Genomic DNA, 18,821 nt, shown 5'->3' with positions numbered 1-18,821 from the left:
ACCCCTATATGCGCAGCACAAGACATACGATGGCCCTCAAATGTACTGGTGGAGGCACCACAGCTGCACCCTGGTGCCCCGAGCCGAATGTCCTGCTCCCACGGCACAGTTCCGTCGTCTTTTTCGCCCCAAAAAGTCTAGGCAACCCCTCGCCTCCCCAGGTGGAGGTTTCCCAGCCCCGGCCCGGCGCAGAAGTCCTCCAGCCGGGCGACGACCCTACCTGCGCAGCACAGAACATACAACGGCTGGCCACCCTACCTGCGCAGCACAGAGCATGGAATGGCCGGCCACCCTATTTGCGCAGCACCGGACACAGAATGGCCAGCACCCCTATATGCGCAGCACAAGACATACGATGGCCCTCAAATGTACTGGTGGAGGCACCACAGCTGCACCCTGGTGCCCCGAGCCGAATGTCCTGCTCCCACGGCACAGTTCCGTCGTCTTTTTCGCCCCAAAAAGTCTATGCAACTAGGACGCTTGCCCACCTGGGCACGAGTCCCCACCTCCGACAGCATCTCCTCGACCTTGAAGATTCTACAAGAGTCCCAGGAGCCCTCGGCCCCTACAGGCTTCCGGTGGGGAACGACTGCTTTGAACACTCACGATGTAGCCACAAGATGGTGGTGCTCTCGTGTCGGCGCCAGCTTCAGTCTGAACCATCCTGAAAGACTGTGGGCTAACGAATTCGAGCAAGCTCCGGCTGAACCTCAACGTGACCCGGTAGGGGAAATTTTGCTTCCCTCCCCCTTTTTGACTGATGGTCCACATTGCCTGCCCCTTCTGTTAGCACAAGTCTTTTTGAACTGCCGCAAGGGACTCTGGTCCAACCGCCGGTTGTTGGAGACATTTTGTCCCTGATGCTGTCTCCGGACTAACCCGGCCTCGCTCAAAATGGCGCCGGTGTCAACAGGAACTCACGAACGCCGCGTGGTGTTTTTCGCTAATAAGACTTGATGTTCTGAGATATGTATATGGTCCTTTGTACACTTGATGAAAAAGAGGGAGGGTTCACTTGACGAACATATAAAAAGATCCCGTTAAAATGTTGTTTTCAATGTACGATTTATTATGATATTATTGTAACTGATACATAACGTCGCTTATGACACACGCCCACAGTATGTATATAGGAAATTTGATTACAATCAGTCTGACTATGCTTCCAGTAATGAAATGAATGCTCCCTGATCCCTCAACTATTGGTAGACGTTTTTAGTTTCCTGCAAATAACTAATAAAAGCTTTTTGAAATGTTTGTTTAATACTGCAAAATAGCTCCCCCGCCCCTACTGTACGCGCCTCAGCCAACGCCGTGTCCGGCCGAAAACGATTACACTCTCGTATATACATGCTGAATAATTGTGCAAATAAAGGTTTTTTTCAAACTATGAACAGGTATCGTATACTTTTGTAAATGTGGGATCAGCGGGAGGGTTTTCTGTGCGATCTGTTTTGTTCTCTTTTTAAGGTTACTAGAAAATGGTTGCTTAGCCCCGGATTGGTGATCGAATCTAAAGCACGACACGCTGCCACCAAGTGTGCGACTGGCTCAGGAACAGACGCATGGGGAAGGACCTCGACTTCTGGGAACGGGTAAAGTAGAGCGGTATGAACGATAAAATGTTATGAGGGTATGGCACTCGAAGGTACTAGGGAACAGGGTTGGCCGAAGAGCCGGTATGCCTTAGGACATCACAGCATTGGGAATGATTTAAGGATCCCGATAGCTAGATACATCTACAAGCCAGGTACCTCGCACTAAACGCCTCTGATCTCTAACAATTCCTTACACACGACCTATAATGCCACACTCGGACCGTCTTCCCCATGATCAACTTATCGCTCGCCATCCTTACCACACTGCCCGCCCCCGCCCTTGCTTCAGAAACCAAGGCCCCAGGGATTACATCCCGAGGAGATAAGACGAGTATGTGGTAAGTAAAGGACTTTCGTGCCCGTACACTTGATATGCGTGAATGCTGTCCCCCTCTCCCTTCCCCTCTTTTCCTCCCCCTACAGGTTACATTGGAATAACGACTGGGGTATAATGAAGATCCGAAGCCACGCCATGTCTGATACACGAAGCGGACTAACGCAGCAAGATGGCACCCAAGGACGCCCACGAACTACCCTTGTAACGAAAGAGCCAATAGTTGTATGATCTGATGGAGCGCGATCACCCCTAACCCGTGTTGCGTGAATGAGCACATGTCACGTATGTCTGAACCTATGAGAAAATGCTTTCTATGCGACTGAAACATTGACTTAACTAGGCAAAGGACCAAGAGTGCGAGAAGTGCGACCCGATGGTGCCTTTTACTCAATACATGTCCCTTTGTACCTGACCTAATGCTTGTCTGTCCCAAACTGCATGTTTTCTAAATTCTAACACAGACCTGTAGTATCACATGTTGTGTAATGCGCTGAATAGCCTATCCTAGTACACGACCACTATCCATGTCTCACGTGTACTGTTTAGCCTATTGTTGCATCTCTCTCTCTCTCTCTCTCTCTCTCTCTCCCCCTCCTCCACGCTCTCACTCTTCATAACGACTGGCACCTAATTGGCAAACCGCCATCCATGGTGCACCACCCAATTGGCTCCAAATACCGCAAGTATTTGCACAAAATTTGTCTTAATAAAATCACATTGATGCCATGTTACTACCTCTCCTTTCTGCTAAATATTGATAAAAACTAGATTGGCCAGAAGAGAAAGGACAGGTAAGACGACTGAAGTTCCCTAATCTGACCCGTAATCAGGGAACCACATGTCAGTGGCTTTTATGATAAACATGCTTCAGGTAACGCGACCCTCCCCGTCCCGAATTGTCTCAATGCCCAAACAGTAAAAGTGATTGAAACCTCCCCGTCTTCTCAGAACACCCCCCAGTTCTGTATCAGCTGCCCCGAACGAGAGTTTGAAAAATGTGACTCACCCCCCGACTGTAAGAGATGGGTTGGCTTACAACTGACACAGACCAGCCGTTGTTCTTAGAAATATTTTTTGATGAACAAACTGCAAAGTTTAGAAATTCGAGGAATGTCCCCGAACGCATACCAACTGAACTATAGCCTTCTGCTAGATCACACCCTTATGACACAAAGCGAAGCGATAGTCCCTCCCCCAGTCTGCTATGTTCCTAGCCGTTTTCCATAAAAACCCCGGTCACCCCAAGGATGAGTTGAATAGATATCGCAAGCCCCCCCCCCTGTTTTTAATGAAGTAGCTAGGTTGTAAAAGACTATGTAGAAATTAGAATGATGTTTGCAAAGTTAAGATTAGATCGAAATGAAGAAATTGTTGCAGTAAACCCTGTTGAAAGTGAAATGTTTAGCGAAAAAAAATAGGATGCATCGACATAATGGAAAATTGTTTAGCCTATGTTCACCCCTCTGAAAGATATCTATCAGGCCAAGGTGATAGCACGTTGCACTTTTTTTCATAAAAATACAGAGCCCCGAAGAGCGGTATGGCTTTGCAAGACTCGTACTAGAAAAGTAAGGTCTCAGCCAGAGGAACTGATGTGACGGTAATAAACAAATGCAATCCAAAGAAATAGTTACGATGGAAAGTTGTAGGGAATCCAGCGAACCTATCATCACTTATTTATACGTTGGTTGTAAATCTCAATGTAATGGATGTTTCCCCAGTTGCTTGGAGTTGGGAGAGAAATAGACTTATGTGATTATCTTCCTCTACCAGTTCTCTAAAGACTGTCTTTTCAAACTCATTTAAGGGTACCACTGTCGGAGGAGAGAGAGACCGGATGTGGGAGCACGCGGCCTGACTGCAGATCGTGGAACACCAGCGACATTGACCAAGGCGGGACCGCAACAGTAAGGAGCCGCAGGACGAGGCACTGTTTCCGACAAAATGAAAGGAAAGGGCTGATCTGATGCCCCTGCTCGATGATCAACATGTGCCGAAAGTCCCCGCCCACTGAGCCCGGTCTTGGGCCCACCTACCTGAAATTTTCCGTCCCCTTGGTCTGTTCCCGATCTGGCCCTGCTCCATCCCCTCTTCCCCCGACGTACCACAAGGACTACCCACACACCCCCCTTCTTCCACCTGAACTCTTTGACAATCGACTCGAAAAAGAGCAACAACTGCAGTCCGATTGAATAGGGTTTTTGTCGCAAACTACAACGAAACTTGGGTGCCCTGTCTAAGGTACCCATGAAAAGAACACTTAGGACACAGGGTGAAAAAGGACCTTTTTTGACCAGAAAACCGAGGAAAAGGTCATGCCCTGCAACGCAGGACCCGGAATAGAGCTGAACGCATAGCTCCACCGCCGGTGCTCAACAGTGCCAACAGAAGACGACAAAGAACACTGAGAACTCACTAATTATGGTCTAGAACAATAAGACACTGGAAAAAGCAACACCCCTCCTCTACGAACAGTGACACCCCTGATTATCATTTCTATTACGTCTCATTTCTCTCCCAGCCACCATTGTATTGATTATGCTCCAACCAAATATGAAATGAACTTCCATACGTAAATAACATGTCAGTTCATATTCCGAATGGCTATAAGCATCTATGAAATGTACTCAATGCTACCACTACAGAATTTTTCTTTATCCGATATTGCATTACTATGACTTTCCTGCAACGAGCTTAACGAGGGGCTCGCCTCCTAAGATGAAAGATTTAAAGTGTAACGTTTATGCATAGTTCCTTCGCCTAGGTTCCTACTTCTTTGCTTATGACTGCCACAGTAGACGTGAGTAGGAAATAGGCCAGCAAGATGTCTTGTGAATGTTAAAGGGAGGACTGTGGAAAATTAATACGGTTTGGTAAACATTATCTGCGCCATCTTGCCTTTTCCCTCGATGCCACACTTTTGCATGCACACCCGCCATCTTAGGTGCCTTGGCCAGAACCACGCTCTGCGCGCCACTGACCCCTAGCACGGCTCTTCTCCCTCACAAGCACATCCCCCGCACGCTGACAGACCCCGCTCTCACATGCCTTGGGTCATAAACCTCTCTTCCACGCAGCTCTGCCTCGGAACCCCATCCTGTTGCCAGCGCGACACTTCCCTCCGTCCCTTTCATGGTCCTGGATCCCTTGGTAACACCCCTCTTTCCTTTGTGCCCGTTTGTCTCACTCGTTCCCAAGCCGCCACCTGGCCCTGCGGATACTGTCATTACCCCCTTCCTCCTGTACAGTAGGAAACTCCCCCCCCATCAAAGGATCCTTGAGCTGATCAAAGCCCCCACCCCATGAGATCCGATCAACCTCACACATTCCGTGAATCGGCGGAATGTCCAGCTGCGCGATAATCATCACCTGATGTGACCGGGGTGGGGACTTCAACTGTAAATGTGTGTGGGAACGGGCCTGAAGCGGGGATTCCGAGGAGGTCTTTCCGTACATCAAAGAGTTGACAGAGATGTGTTTTATGCAATAAAGTAATAAACTCATGTATAAGAGGCCAGGCCTCAGAGATGCAGTTAGAGCACCTCGTGACGATACTTGCTGTCTGAACTGATGTGTTCTCCTCCGGAGAGAATAAACCCTTGTTTCCAGTTTTCCAGTCTCCAGCGCCTGCCTCTTCATTGATTAATATTTTGTGGGTTAAAGAGGCGACACCGCCGGGCAACACTTAAGGATCTTTGTTTACTGGTTGCTTCCTACCTTTTAACAGATGTGCTCCTTGTGAAAGAGTTGTCACAGTGAAGTTAGCCAGTGTCTGAAGTGGACTGGCCCATTGCGCTGTGCTGCATGTTGTAGTGAACAGAAGAAAATTGCGAATGGCACAACATGCCAAAGAATGCAGATGGTTGGCTAAAAGTTTCTGTAAGTAAGTATGTTAGGTATATAATTTTAGTAAGACCACAAGGTCTTGGCTGACGCCAGACCTAAAAAGAATGATGTGGACTAAGTCTGCCAACATTTGTTCATGGGCTTGGTCTCATAAACTTATATGCACGCCTGTAGTGGAGAGCAAAGATGGGTAATATAACAGGAAGTGACGACTCATATTGAAGATGAAAAGTCTGATGTTAATAGGCTAGAGACTTCAGGATGTCAAAGAAAAGCACATCTGGAGAGGGTCTGCTGATGTGTGCATCCACTCTATGGCTTTCAAACAGCCTTATGCAGGCATCGGTGGACACCTGCTGGGTACTGAATAGCGTTGTATTGATTCCTACTGTTGTGCAGTAAAAATAAAGGGACCTATGCTGAGAGTCTGTGGGTATTCCATGGGAATACAAATTTTCCACTGGCAACAGATGAAGTGCTGCGGATGAAAGATGATGTGCCACAGAGGATCTGAAACGTGAAGGGATGATATATCGGCTCCGGCTTTTCTCCTCCCTTCCCGACCGTGTGTGGGTAGGTGCAGAGACGACGTCCGTTCCACGGACAGGTACCATCAGCCGTGGTGCCCACGCATTGGGAGAAGTCCATTGACGCCATACATTATCCCTAGTAGGGTCCCACTAGGATACAGCAGGACCTCTTGGCCTGCCTTCGAGTATCCTGTGGAAGGTAGTATAGTTCCCCATTCACTCACGTGTAGTACAGTTGTCTTATTTAGGTCCTGGTGAATTGCTAATGATGCATGAAACATGTCGACCAATCACTAGGTAGTACATACATCATTGTATCTTTGTGCCAATATGTATGTTCTCCTTCCTGTTTTTAAGCAAGGTAGTTAACCACACCATTACATTTCTTGTGGATTATCTAACCTTTTTTATTATCACCACTTCTTTCCACGCCTACACTCCACCTAAAGCCCTCATACCCACATACACCAACTGGCAGGATTAAAAGATCTCCACTAAAGAGACCCTTCACGGGTGCCAGTCAGACATTGCAATGCCAGTCTGACGAGGAGCAGAACCCAGATGATGAAGCATGACACCTAGCTCACTGGGTGTGTGAGGGTTTTAGTTCCGAAAGAGGTTTTCCCTTCTTTTCCCATTCTTTGCTTGGTTCTTCTCATTCTTTACACTTTTTCTGGGGAACAGTGTATTATTGTTGTTGTATGATATATAGTGTCACACATGACACAGAACCGAGACGGTTTTAGAGATTTACTCAAACATTTGTCAGGTGCCCGAGAGCATGCAGGCTAATGCAGAGTATTGAATGAGTGACTGTCCAGTGATGCTGTAGGAGAAATTTCCTCCCAGCCTTGGAGAGTTACTGGCCTGCAGTTACAGATGAACAATGGTTCACTGAGGAGTGAAATCTGATTTTATGAGTGATTAGGAGAGAAGGAGAAGAACTAGTCCTTGGTCCTGGTGAGGTATTTACAATAGATGGAGGTGAACGTCTAGTTCCAAAATTGATTTTGCGATTTCATGAGAGGAAAGATGAGCTTCAGTTCACTGAATCGACCTGAGATATAAAGATCTAGTTCGAGCTCAGTTGTGATGATGCAAGTTGTGAATGGAGAAATGCTACTCAACTTTCCAGTTCCAGCTCACTGAATCACTTGGTACACACAGAATGTGAGGAATTGATACCTATTTAAAAGTAATGTAGGTTCTGATCCCGCAAGGAGAATAAGTGTAAGTATTTGATTCCAGGCAGAACAGAGGCCTCTCTCTGCACCCTACTGGGAACAGAGAATATTGCATTAGTAAGAGTAACTTATGAGTAATACTGTGACTCAAGGCAGCAGAGGGATCTGGCTGCCACTTCTGCAACAAAGCTGTTTGCATCCCAGAGACACTTTCTCTTCATACACTTCTTATATTGCACATTAGCAAGTTAAAGCATGCCTCCTGAATACCCAGATGGTACTCATCCTGAAGAACCAGCTCTAAACTGCTCGTCTCGCGACTTCATGCCAGCAGCACTAGGTCTTCTACATCCAGGTTCTCTTCTGCAATCTCTCCCCTTTGCCTATAGATTTTAAGTTTAAGTGATGCTTCAGAGCTGAAGGGTTGTATTTTGTTGCGTCTACTTCTGCAGCTCCAGATTGTAAAGCCCAGAAAATATCTGCTCTGTATCTGCCCCTCTTCTCAGTGCTTAATCTGTGAAAGAATAAGTGTAGTGTCCCAAAGTTTTGATAAGAAGCTCGCAACTGGCATTATCGAAGATCGGGGTGCCGAATACTACAGCTGTGTAGTCTTGATTCTACTTCATGCCCCTTTAATTCACCCCGGAAACCCCCTGTTTTTTTTATCTCACTCTTGACAGTTCGTTTCCATCCCTGCTTTCTCCCTTTGTCACACTTTTTCCATATTTCTCTTCCTCCTCCTTTCTCCTTCTGTGTTTTTCTCGAAATCAAAGACTGCGGAGGAAAAAGAAGTGCTGGTTCCCCAAAATAAGTGCCAGTGGGCCCCACCGGCAACCACAGGATCAAATTAATCTAATCAATGCCTCTACCTCTTGGCACGACTATATGTCAGTTTCATTAAGAGGTATGAGTGAATATAGCTTTTCAGTCCTTAAAATACATGTGCACACGTTTGGAGTGTACATTTGTTTTTCTCCTGAGCTCAATGATTCAACTGTATGAAGTTTTCACACACTATGGAAATTGAGGCATGTACAGCTTTATGTATGACACTGTCAATGATTTACAAATCATCCAACACAATTATACATCCATTACTATAAGGATTTAGCCCCTAGGGATATAAGGTATTTGTGCTTATAGTCAACATAAACAGAGTCAAGAGAAAGCAGCAGGAGTCATAGCAGAGATGGAGCGGGGTAAAAGAATCTGGTATAGAGATCTTCCCTCAGTATTATCAGATGTGTTAGCAGACAGTTGAATTGCCTGTTTAACAGTCAATAATGGTTCCAAGATAGGTAGCACTCATTTATAATCAGCCCATAACCCCAGTGCAAGTAAATGGGATGCGATCAGCAACATTCCCCATAGGAAGGGGCGGGGCAGGGATACCCCACCCCCTTTTGCAAATTCTCTTTGCATTAACCCTCGAATCCCTCACCTGTAAAATTCAAGATCACCCAGAAATCCGGGGCTTCCCAATGGTTCCCACCAACGAAGAAAAGGAAAAGATCTCCCTCTATGCCGAAGACATCCTCTTATATGTCTCCAACCCGATACGGTAATCCCTACTCTATTCGACACCATAGTAGAATATGGTAGTCACTCCGGGTATAAAATAAACTGGAACAAATCCATGCTCTATTGTCCCAACGACACCCAGATATGCTGGCCGTTGCCCGGCTAACTGAGGGTCGTTCAGGAGGGGTTTCAATATCGAGGGATCATCATAACCCAAACCCTGTGAGAAATGTAGGCTTGAAAACCTCTGAAAGAAACTTTAAACTAGACGTGGAACACTGGAAAGACCTCCCCCTCTCTCTGCTCGGAAGAGCAGCCATCGTTACAATGATCACCCTACCTCAATTTTTATACGCCCTCCAAAACACATACTATCCACTCCCACAGGGAGTTTTTGAGGAGCTGGAAAGTGGACTCAGATATTTACTATGGCAAGGAGGTCACCTCAGAATTGGGAGACAGCCTTTACAAAGAAACTATTACAACGCATGCCTTTACATCGCATGTTGTTGCAACGCATCAGGTGTGCAGCAGTGAGTAGAAGGTGTTGGATTTAACTCCAACACCTTCCCTACTGTTGCACACACTGGAGTTGGAATAGAAAATGTATCTATTCCAACTTCCAGCGCCCCCGACAGAAAGTCGGAGTAAAAGTTTGCCTTGCAACAGCCTGCGATGTAATGGCATGCATTGTAACGTCACCTATTCCTCAGAATTGCGCTTAAAACACTACAGCGGAACCCCTATAATGAGGGATTGTGTTACCGGATGTAGAAGCCTCCTATTGGGCCTCCCACCTTGTTCCCATAAATGAATGGCTACATAGAGGCAGAGACCAACCAACATACCGCCTACAGAGGGAAGTAATGGCGCCACATACACATCTACACTATCTTTACGGGGGAAAGGAAGCTCCCACCTACTGCCTGCAATGCAAGTCACTCTAAAAGCATGGACGAGAGCGACAAAAACTATAGGTTGGACGGGCACGGACACAAACATCACAACGCTCTGAGAAGGGAATAGATTCAAGGAACTGCATGAACTAAAAGGGTTTGAGACCTGGTACCTCTTGGGCATTTCCACGATAGAGGGCGTAACGGACAAAGGGGAACTTAAAACCTGGACAACGCTTAGTCAGGAATATGACCTACACAAATCCCAATTCATCAAATATGCACAGCTGCACCATGCATGGCAGGCAGAGGGTATACAGTGTGCAAGCCTCCCAATATTGGCATTCCTCAAGATAAGACATATTCGGAGACCATAATCGAGATACTGGGAACGACACTGCCGGTCGAACCTAGATTCGCCATACTGAGTAGGACATTACTAGGGCCAAATTATTCTTCGCTTCCCTGGGACTGGCAGTGGCCAAAAGAGATGTGGCCAAGCGGTGAGGAGTGCTGGAGAATCCCACGATCCAGGAATGGACAAGAGGGATGGACCTCTATATGGCCGCTGAACACACTACATACCTAAGTTGGGGCTGCTCTAGAAAATTCAGCAAAATATGGGAGACGACACTTTGGGATTGACCTATGGGAGGATACACAACTCACATTACAAGCCACACAGGAGGCCCCTACGGTTAGCAACGGAGAACGGCGTTTCTTACTCCTGGGCCCAAAGGGCAGAGTAGATGTTATGAAAGAGCAATGGTACCAAAACAAATTAACACAAAGTAATGGTAAAGGAGGGGCCTGCTGTTGAAGATGGCAGGGTTTCTATGCGACCAACAATTATAGTATTGTCTGTTGAATGTATCGAATAGCTAATAATAAAAAAGATTTATAAGAAATAAAAAATTAATGGTTCCAAGATGCAAACTAGGAGCGCCCTAAAAAAACTATGAACTCAAAAGGCAATTATAATGGATAAAGAATTAATTCTTTGAAATTGGAAAGGTCCTGGCCAGGCAGATGTTAGAGAATGAATGAAAGAATTTCCTCAATTGGACACCTTTAAGAAGGCGACATTCATTGAAAGAAATAGACTACACTTTTTAATGGTGTCCAAACAAGATTTATCAACTTTCTTAGCCAAAATATTTAAGAGCTTATTTCAGAATATATAGGTATCTACAAAAATAATTATGTGTACGTATTTGTTTATTTGAATGACTCGAGTTCCCTAAATAATTTTGCGTTCTGACACCCTGCACTGCAACTCCCCACCTTAGTTACTACAGACCTTGTTATCAGAATCAAGGAAGTGACGGCAAATCTATGCTTTCTGTTGCTGGTACTGAGCCTTGGATTCATGTCTGAGCTCAGAAATTAATAACAGAGCAGTAATGCATTAATATGCATGCATTATCTTGATTTGGTGTGTAATGTGTGCAAGCAACTTGCATTATAATATGAAATGAACGCCAGAAATAAACATTTGACGGTCTGATGCATGTGTTTGCAATCTGCCCCATCCGTGCAACAGACAGGCCATTTGGGATTGGAGGCACTGTTCTTTAGGCTCGCTCTAGGTAAGACTAGTGAGCTGGCACAGGCTGGTATGTCCTGGTATTGCCTAGGCCCAGGTGTTGGCTTGTCAACAATGCAATGCAAAGATCGGCCACTATGTTCAGGAAAAGGAAAACTGGCATATTTTTAAACAAGGAGCAAACATCTGATTGTCTTTGCTGTTAAAACGTGAGAATAAGTCTGCTAATTAAAATAAGATCCACTTACTATGCTCACATTAATAGTAGGAAGAAAGTACACGGAATGATAAATGCAGGAAAAGTATGCTAAAGCCAACAGAAATGGAGGAAAAGTAAGTGGTAAGCACAGGACCCAATGGAAAAGCATGGAGGCAAGGTGTAAGCCCTTAACAGTTTTATATTAAATGCAAAAGATTTCACAAACCTAAAAAAATCAAGAATAAAACAGAGACATGCAGAACTAGCCATTTTAATGGAGAGCAGTTTAGTTTATGTAGAAGCTAGCGATGCCAGGATTTGGGAAATGTTTGTCATCCTAATTTCTCTACTCCTTGTTTTCTTTAACAATATGTTCTAATCATATTCATTTTCAAGCTAGAATCCAATTAAAGCATTGGCTCTGAATGCTGAAAGAAAATACAATTGAAATGGCAGAGGCAGTTATACAAACAAAAACCGTATTCTAGTATAGCATAAGCAGAGTTATTGGAAGTATATGGGGTGGAGTTGGGAAATTTGGGGTGGGGTGGTCATTTGCTTCATTTTTCTGCTCTTGCAGTTTCCATTATAAACTATTGTGATCTTCCACCCAAGTCCATCAGGTTTAACTGAAGCAAAACAAAACTGTGGTCCCAAATGCAGTACTTAACTGACAACACTTTGGTTTTCTTCCCCAACTTCTCAGGTAGCCGCCGGCTGTCTAAGACTCAGAGTAAGGTGGAAATGCGGTACCAGGGATTGTGTGCACAACATGAAGGTGGACAGATAAAAATTGAGAATTCCATACAAGGTAAAAGTCTTCAGTGAAATCGAGTACCGCTTGGGGAAAGTTAATGCCAGTCATTGAGTCCCATATTCAACATTTGATCCCGAGATCATGTGAAACCTACTGAGGTTCTTCTCCAATAACTTGAGGCTTCAACAATGTGGGATTGTGGGATCCACCTTAATTCTTCCAGAGGTACCGTCGTCCGAGCCAGCTAACACTGCTGATCCCTCTCCTAAGGAGACCTTATTAATAAAATATACAGTGCGTTATCTCCCACTTGCGATGGTAATACTCAAAGCCACCATTCGAATAGCTTTCCACAAGCAAACCACATTATGTTGTCTATTTGAACCCACCTGCTGTATTAACTCTCCTACTTTAGGTCATTGCTTAACTCTACCATCGCGTAGTAATGCTCCCCAGGAAGTGTGCTCCCCATTTTGTAAACACCTGACCCTACGTTGCCACCTTCTAGATAGCTTTTTTGGGGGGGATATATCTTTATTAGATTTTGTTCCCGTGTAGTATTCACATGCAAGATACTATCACATTGGTAGAGATAGCTTTATTAAAATCTTAACTCCTGCTTTGTGATTCTCTCTGGTGTGTGAGCTGTGACAGAGGTTTGCTTCATAGACAGCAGTCTACAATTCATAATAGTTCTCCAAAACCCAAGGTCCCATTCCTCCTCCGAAACGATGACTTTGGGACCAACCAAAAGATACCTAACCCAACAAAAGAGAAAACTCACACATTATAAATCTGTTTGGAAAGTTCACATAAATCAATACCCTTATGGAAAATCAGAGGAGGTTTGAGATCCCTTGAGACTCAAATATATTGCAGTCATCCAACTGAACCAAAGCCAATAATCAGCAATCACTGTATTAAACATAGTGATTGTTACGGATAAATACAGTGACACCATACCCCCACGACTCCAGTCAATAAAAAATACAACCATCCAGAAAAGCTGCACAGAATTCCAAGAGCACTGCAAGGCCATACAGATTCTAGTGGCATAAGATAACCTAAACAATAAAGGATGCACCGTCCTTGACCACACAAACCTCCTTACCATCCTGAGTACCATGAGGAGGTCCCACATACCGGCTTTGAATGTTCCTTTTGGAAGTGTCAAAGGCCTTGCTGAACCCTATGAGGGCATGGTGTAAATTCATGATTTCACAGTGGACAAAACTGAAGTGACCTCTGCTGGTAAAGCTGAACCTGCCATTCCCTGGCTCCAAGGCGTTCTATTATTCTTACTAACACAAATGATTTTATTAACGATTTGTATTGTGGATGTTACTGCTAAGCTGACAGGAACAGGCTAGAAGTGTTCTAATTAAATAAAAAATAAAAAAAATAAAATATTGTTTATGTGGTCTTTAAACCACATCATATGTCAGTCTCAATAAAACCAAAACCACCTCCTGGAGTTTCCCCCAGTGTATTTGTTTGGGAAGCATCAAGAAGACACACAACCGTAAACATTGCCCTGCTTGAAGAATGTTCTTCTGCAGGGGCACCAGGAATGAAGGCAATAAATGGCATTCGATACCGCTGTGGATGAAACTTACGTGGGCATTAATGTGATGCTCTCCTGAACATGTTTAGTCTCCTAACTGACAATCCGCTGAATGAAGCAAAGAGTTAATCTAAATATTATTCCAAGAACAGCTTTGTATCGTCCTTTATTAAAAAAATGTATCTGGCGGCACCTAATTATTCAACCGACTGATTTCTATCAGGTAATGAATTTGTCATCTTAGAGTATATTTTTGAGAGATAATCGCAGTTCACCAGCTGGAACCTCGGTGTTTCCAGCAATGTTTCTTCGACTTTCTGAGCTCAGTACAATGAGCACCGCTGATTTTGGTAAGAACACCCTTTTTACAAGTCTTTGGGCCATTACTATATAAAATATATAAAAATATAAAAACGCATAAATAAATAAATAAATTACTGAGAAAGCGCCGTCTAAGACGTCACGCTTCCCTTGTTGTTACACGGGCATTACATATACGCTGTTTAATGTGTTTCAATGTTTACTTCATGTGACAGTTCAGTTCATCTCCATCAGAACTGCCCCCGGAAACCCGACAGAGACACAGCAACAAGCTTCCATCCCATGAGTAACCCCAAAATGCGCCCCCTACAGCTCGACTGCATGAGTGCAGTGGGGGCTAAAAGCCATGGGGGCTAAAAGCCACAGACCGGTTACAGCAACAAAGCAAACCTAAAAGTACCTCAAGCTATAGACACCGTAAGACATTTTCAAGACATTACGCTTTGCAGAACTCTTTGGTGCTTAGAACGTAGCTGCAAAAACATCCCTTTTACATCTGCAGCCCATTGACGCGCGTGCCACCCTGTAACAGCTCGCGCACAGCGGACTAACAAGTAATATAAGTTTCAACTCACCGCCGAGGATCCCAGAGCTCAGAAACAAGGAAGCAGCGGCGAGCTGGCGAAAATGAAACCTCGGAGATGCGAGGCTCCCAAAGTTCCCTGGAGGCGCGGGTTCATGAAGAAAGAAAAGTCCCTGGCAGAGCAGCTAGGTATCCTGTCGTGTTTTTTTAACGACTCAAGGTCTGCCCTGAAACTATTTGTCCACCGAAAATGACGAAAAGCGAGCGGAGGGGGAGGAATGCTGCCTGCTCTTCCTGCTTGAATGGCAATTACTTGCTGCAGCTCAAGCGGCTGGGAGAGGAAATGGGGGTTGGGGAGGGAGGAGGACGGGCAGGGAGGGCGCAACAGGCGGGCGGCTCAGCGAGCTGCAGGGAGAGAGCCCTCCACCGCCGCTCCCGTCCGGGGGGCGCGCATTCTTACGATTCCCAGCCGCAACAGGGTTCAGACACACTCGCAGCCCCTCCAACTGATATCTTTTTATCTCTTGACGCGCTGCGTATTTGTCTCTTTTATATATAGCGCGCGCTGCGCCCTGGAGCATTCTCAGACAGCCTTGCAGTGTTCCATCCGGCGGAATAAAAACACCGGGTTAGGTGGGGTACGTGCCGAACGGATCTTTTTCATTAACTTAAAAAACAATATATGGCGGTGATATACCTTTAGGGGCCCGCTGGTAAAACATTGCCAGTTTCACCACAAAAACAGCTGTCGTCTCAAAAGTCTCCTTTCTGGGGAAAAAGTGCGTTATGCACACAGCGAGGAGCAGTCGCATCTGTTATTATTTAAACACAAAACATGTACACTGTGGTGAATGAACATCTTTGCCTATCTCACCCGTCTTCCTTCTGAGGTGAGACACAAGTCAACACAGATGAGGTTATTGCTCCCCCCTTGTACCTCTGCCCTTGGGCAGGACCTGAAAGCATCCAGATGTGGGGCCTGTGTGTGTTCTTGTTGGTTCCACTGCCCTACCTCATTCCAGATGTGCAGTCCTAATCATAAAGTCTTGGAAAGGTTGGTCACTGACCCAACCAGCCCATGGGTCACCACTGTGCTTTGCCAGGGAGTCTTAATTTTAACGTGAAGTGGGTTAAAGCAAGCACATACAAAGCACACATCGCTGACTGTTGTATACTACATTAATACAGTAAAAGACAACATGTTTAGACGCATTTACATATTCACGTGGAGCTACAAAACCTTCTGAATACCATCATACCCACCGGCAGACAGACCAGCAGACATTTATCTACGCCTACGCTGTGTAACAGAGCACAGATATCAGCAGACAAAGTCGCTTATGCACACAAATGAACAAATATATAGGAACCAGTAATGCGTAAAGACCAAAATTCATAAAAACTTCTACACACAAAGGACCAAAGACATGCAGGCACTGAATGCACAAACACAAACAGATGAACATGTACACAAACGCATAGAACAACAGACGCACAAGCATCAATTTTCACTGACTATACCTGCAGTGATTCTTATCCACAGACAATTAGACATTTATGCACTCTTTCCAAAAGACATTGGTTCCCATGCACACAGACATACTACAGGTACCCGTGCGCACAGACCAACAGAAATTGAGACACCAGTGCATACAGGCCATAAAATATGTAGCATTGCAGTCAAATATACGTAACACAAGCCCCCATTTACACAGAGGGCACACACAAGGACAGCAAAGAGGAACGCCTCAGACTATACTCCTATAAACATCCATACAGTTGCTGACAACACACGTGATGGAGGGATGCATCATGAAAAGATGCATACATAATTAATGTTGGAGAAATGCATGCTTAATGTTCAAACCTCTGCACAAGTCAGGTCTAATAAAGAGAAAGGAGCGTAGATCCACCTTGCTTTCAATCCAAGGCTTCTCTTTGGAGAAATCATGTCTAGACAACTAACAGACACTCTGGCAACCAAAAACACAGTCTAGTGCCCTCAGTTGAATGAATGAATTAATATTAGGATTTGTAGATCGCACACTACTACCAGCGTGTCCCTTCGCTTAGGCACAGCATGGGGAAGGGGGAACCAGATTAGCATTGAACAGGTGGGTTCAGCTGTTTACGTTAGGTCTTAAGGTTAGGGAGGGATCTCAGAGCTAAAGGAGCTCGTTCCAGTGTTCAGCTACCAGTGCTAAGCAGGCAGAACTACCCCATTTTTAAAATCTGGTTGAGGGGATACATAACAGATGAGCTGCTTGGGACCTCAGTAGTCTATTAGGATAGTAAGGGGTCAGTTTGTACTGCAAGTATTTTGGACCGGTCCTGTTAAAGGCTGTGTGCGCCACCGTCAGTCCTTTGAAGAACACCCTTTTCTTCACAGGGAGCCCGTGCAGCTGTCTTCGGTAATGAGAAACTAATGCACATTTAAGCAGTTTGAACAGGAGGCGAACAGCCACGTTCTGTAACTTTTTGAGTAAGGTAGTCTGGTAGTTCCAGGTATGGGATATTTGTATAGTCAAGTCTCTAATAACAGGGCGTGTATCACAGTCTTCTGGGCTTCCCATGGTAAGAATTTTGAAGACTTTCCTTAACCTCCTGAGAATCCAATTGGAGGTTTTAATGACAGCAGCAATCTGGGGCTTAAAGGATAGGTCTTATCTATAAGAACACCTAGGTTCCTTTCTGTTTCTGTGGGGGCAGGAGGGGTTTCTGTGCAATTGATAGGCCAGGCATTTGGCCAGCCAGGAAGGGGCTTGTTGTTGAATAACAAAACCTCTGTTTTAATGGGATTGCATTGTAGGGAGTCAGCCTTCAGCCATCCCATCACAGCAGACACACATGCATTGCATTGTATTGTATTGCATTGTATTATAATTACATTTATTCATTCATTCATTTGATAACTTTATTTCGGTCAATGACCATAAAAGTGCAATAAAATATGTACAGGCACAGAAATAAAACCATAAGTACAGAGAAATAAAAAAGTTATTAAACGTTAGTTATCAAAGATAAGAAAAAATGAAAAGCAATCGACCAATATTTCTTAATAATAAAAACAGTTCTTCTCCGCCACATGCCAAGTAAAAATCGGGAGACAGCAAAAACAATGGGAGGGCGGTATCGTAGGTTAAAACTCTGCAAGCTTGTACACATTGTCTGAAACCCAGGTTTTTACACAATGGGATAATCCAGCATTTCCGAATTTCGCTATATGCCGGACAAAAAAAGAAGATATGTACAATGTCTTCCCTACAGTAATTACAAGCAGGGCAGTTGGCCTCCATCGATTTTGCCCATCTGGATGTCAATGCCCCAATCGGTATAGAGCCGTGCCTCAGTTGGATGTATAGTTTTCTTGCAAGTGGAGGCTGCACTAGGTCCATGAACTCCTCCGTCCTGGATTCAGCTTTCATCAGTAGGAACTCAGTAGACAGCCTGCACAAGGAAGTCGAGCAGTATAGCATTTTGAGGTTATATGACCTTACGGCTGCCACTAGTACAGACCTTTGCATCCTCGTGCAGCTGTCCTCTGGTGTGTCCCATAGTTGGGGTAAACCAATTTGGTAGAGGAGAGCCTTTACATGTGCCAACCAGGGTATGTTCTTATTCTTTAGCTGCCCCCAAATTGTAATGAACTCTGCTCTAAAGGATATGAGCTCTGGCACAGACCAGAACCTTCTCCAGTAGAGCAGAGGTCGTGCAGCTACCAATTCGTTAATGGGTTCCAAGCCCAGATCCAAGCGTAGTGGTACAAGGGGCGTGCTTTGGGGAAGGGCAACCAGATGTCGCATGAAGGCCTGTTCAACCTTCAGTAAGTTGCATACGTTCGTGTGTCCCCAAAGTTCTGCAGCGTACAAAGCTGCAGACCTGACCTGTGTAATGTATATCTCAAGGGCAGGGGTAACTGGTTTAAAAGTTGAGGCTCTGTGAAATCTGCCTATGGATTTGCATTTATATAGTGCTTACTAGGCGTCAAAGTGCTTTTTC

The 18,821-nt window shown here is 45.0% G+C and overlaps 1 protein-coding gene across 2 annotated transcripts in view; it reads right to left on the bottom strand.

Moving 5' to 3' along the window:
- TSPAN9 (tetraspanin 9) overlaps nt 1–15,348 on the bottom strand; it is a 998,831-nt gene extending 983,483 nt beyond the window's left edge. Inside the window, exon 1 of one of the 2 annotated variants that reach the window (XM_086921536.1) lies at nt 14,875–15,348. The gene's annotated coding sequence lies outside the window, so the exon portion shown is untranslated. The remainder of the gene's footprint in view (nt 1–14,874) is intronic. The other variant, XM_086921545.1, reaches the window with a different exon arrangement.
- Between the last annotated feature and the right edge of the window lie 3,473 nt (nt 15,349–18,821).

This window comes from Lissotriton vulgaris, chromosome 1_1, assembly GCF_964263255.1.
Source record: "Lissotriton vulgaris chromosome 1_1, aLisVul1.2, whole genome shotgun sequence".
Lineage (NCBI taxonomy): Eukaryota > Metazoa > Chordata > Amphibia > Caudata > Salamandridae > Lissotriton > Lissotriton vulgaris.
The sequence above is the reverse complement of the archived record's forward strand: the minus strand, read 5'-3'. Positions and strand labels throughout refer to the sequence as shown.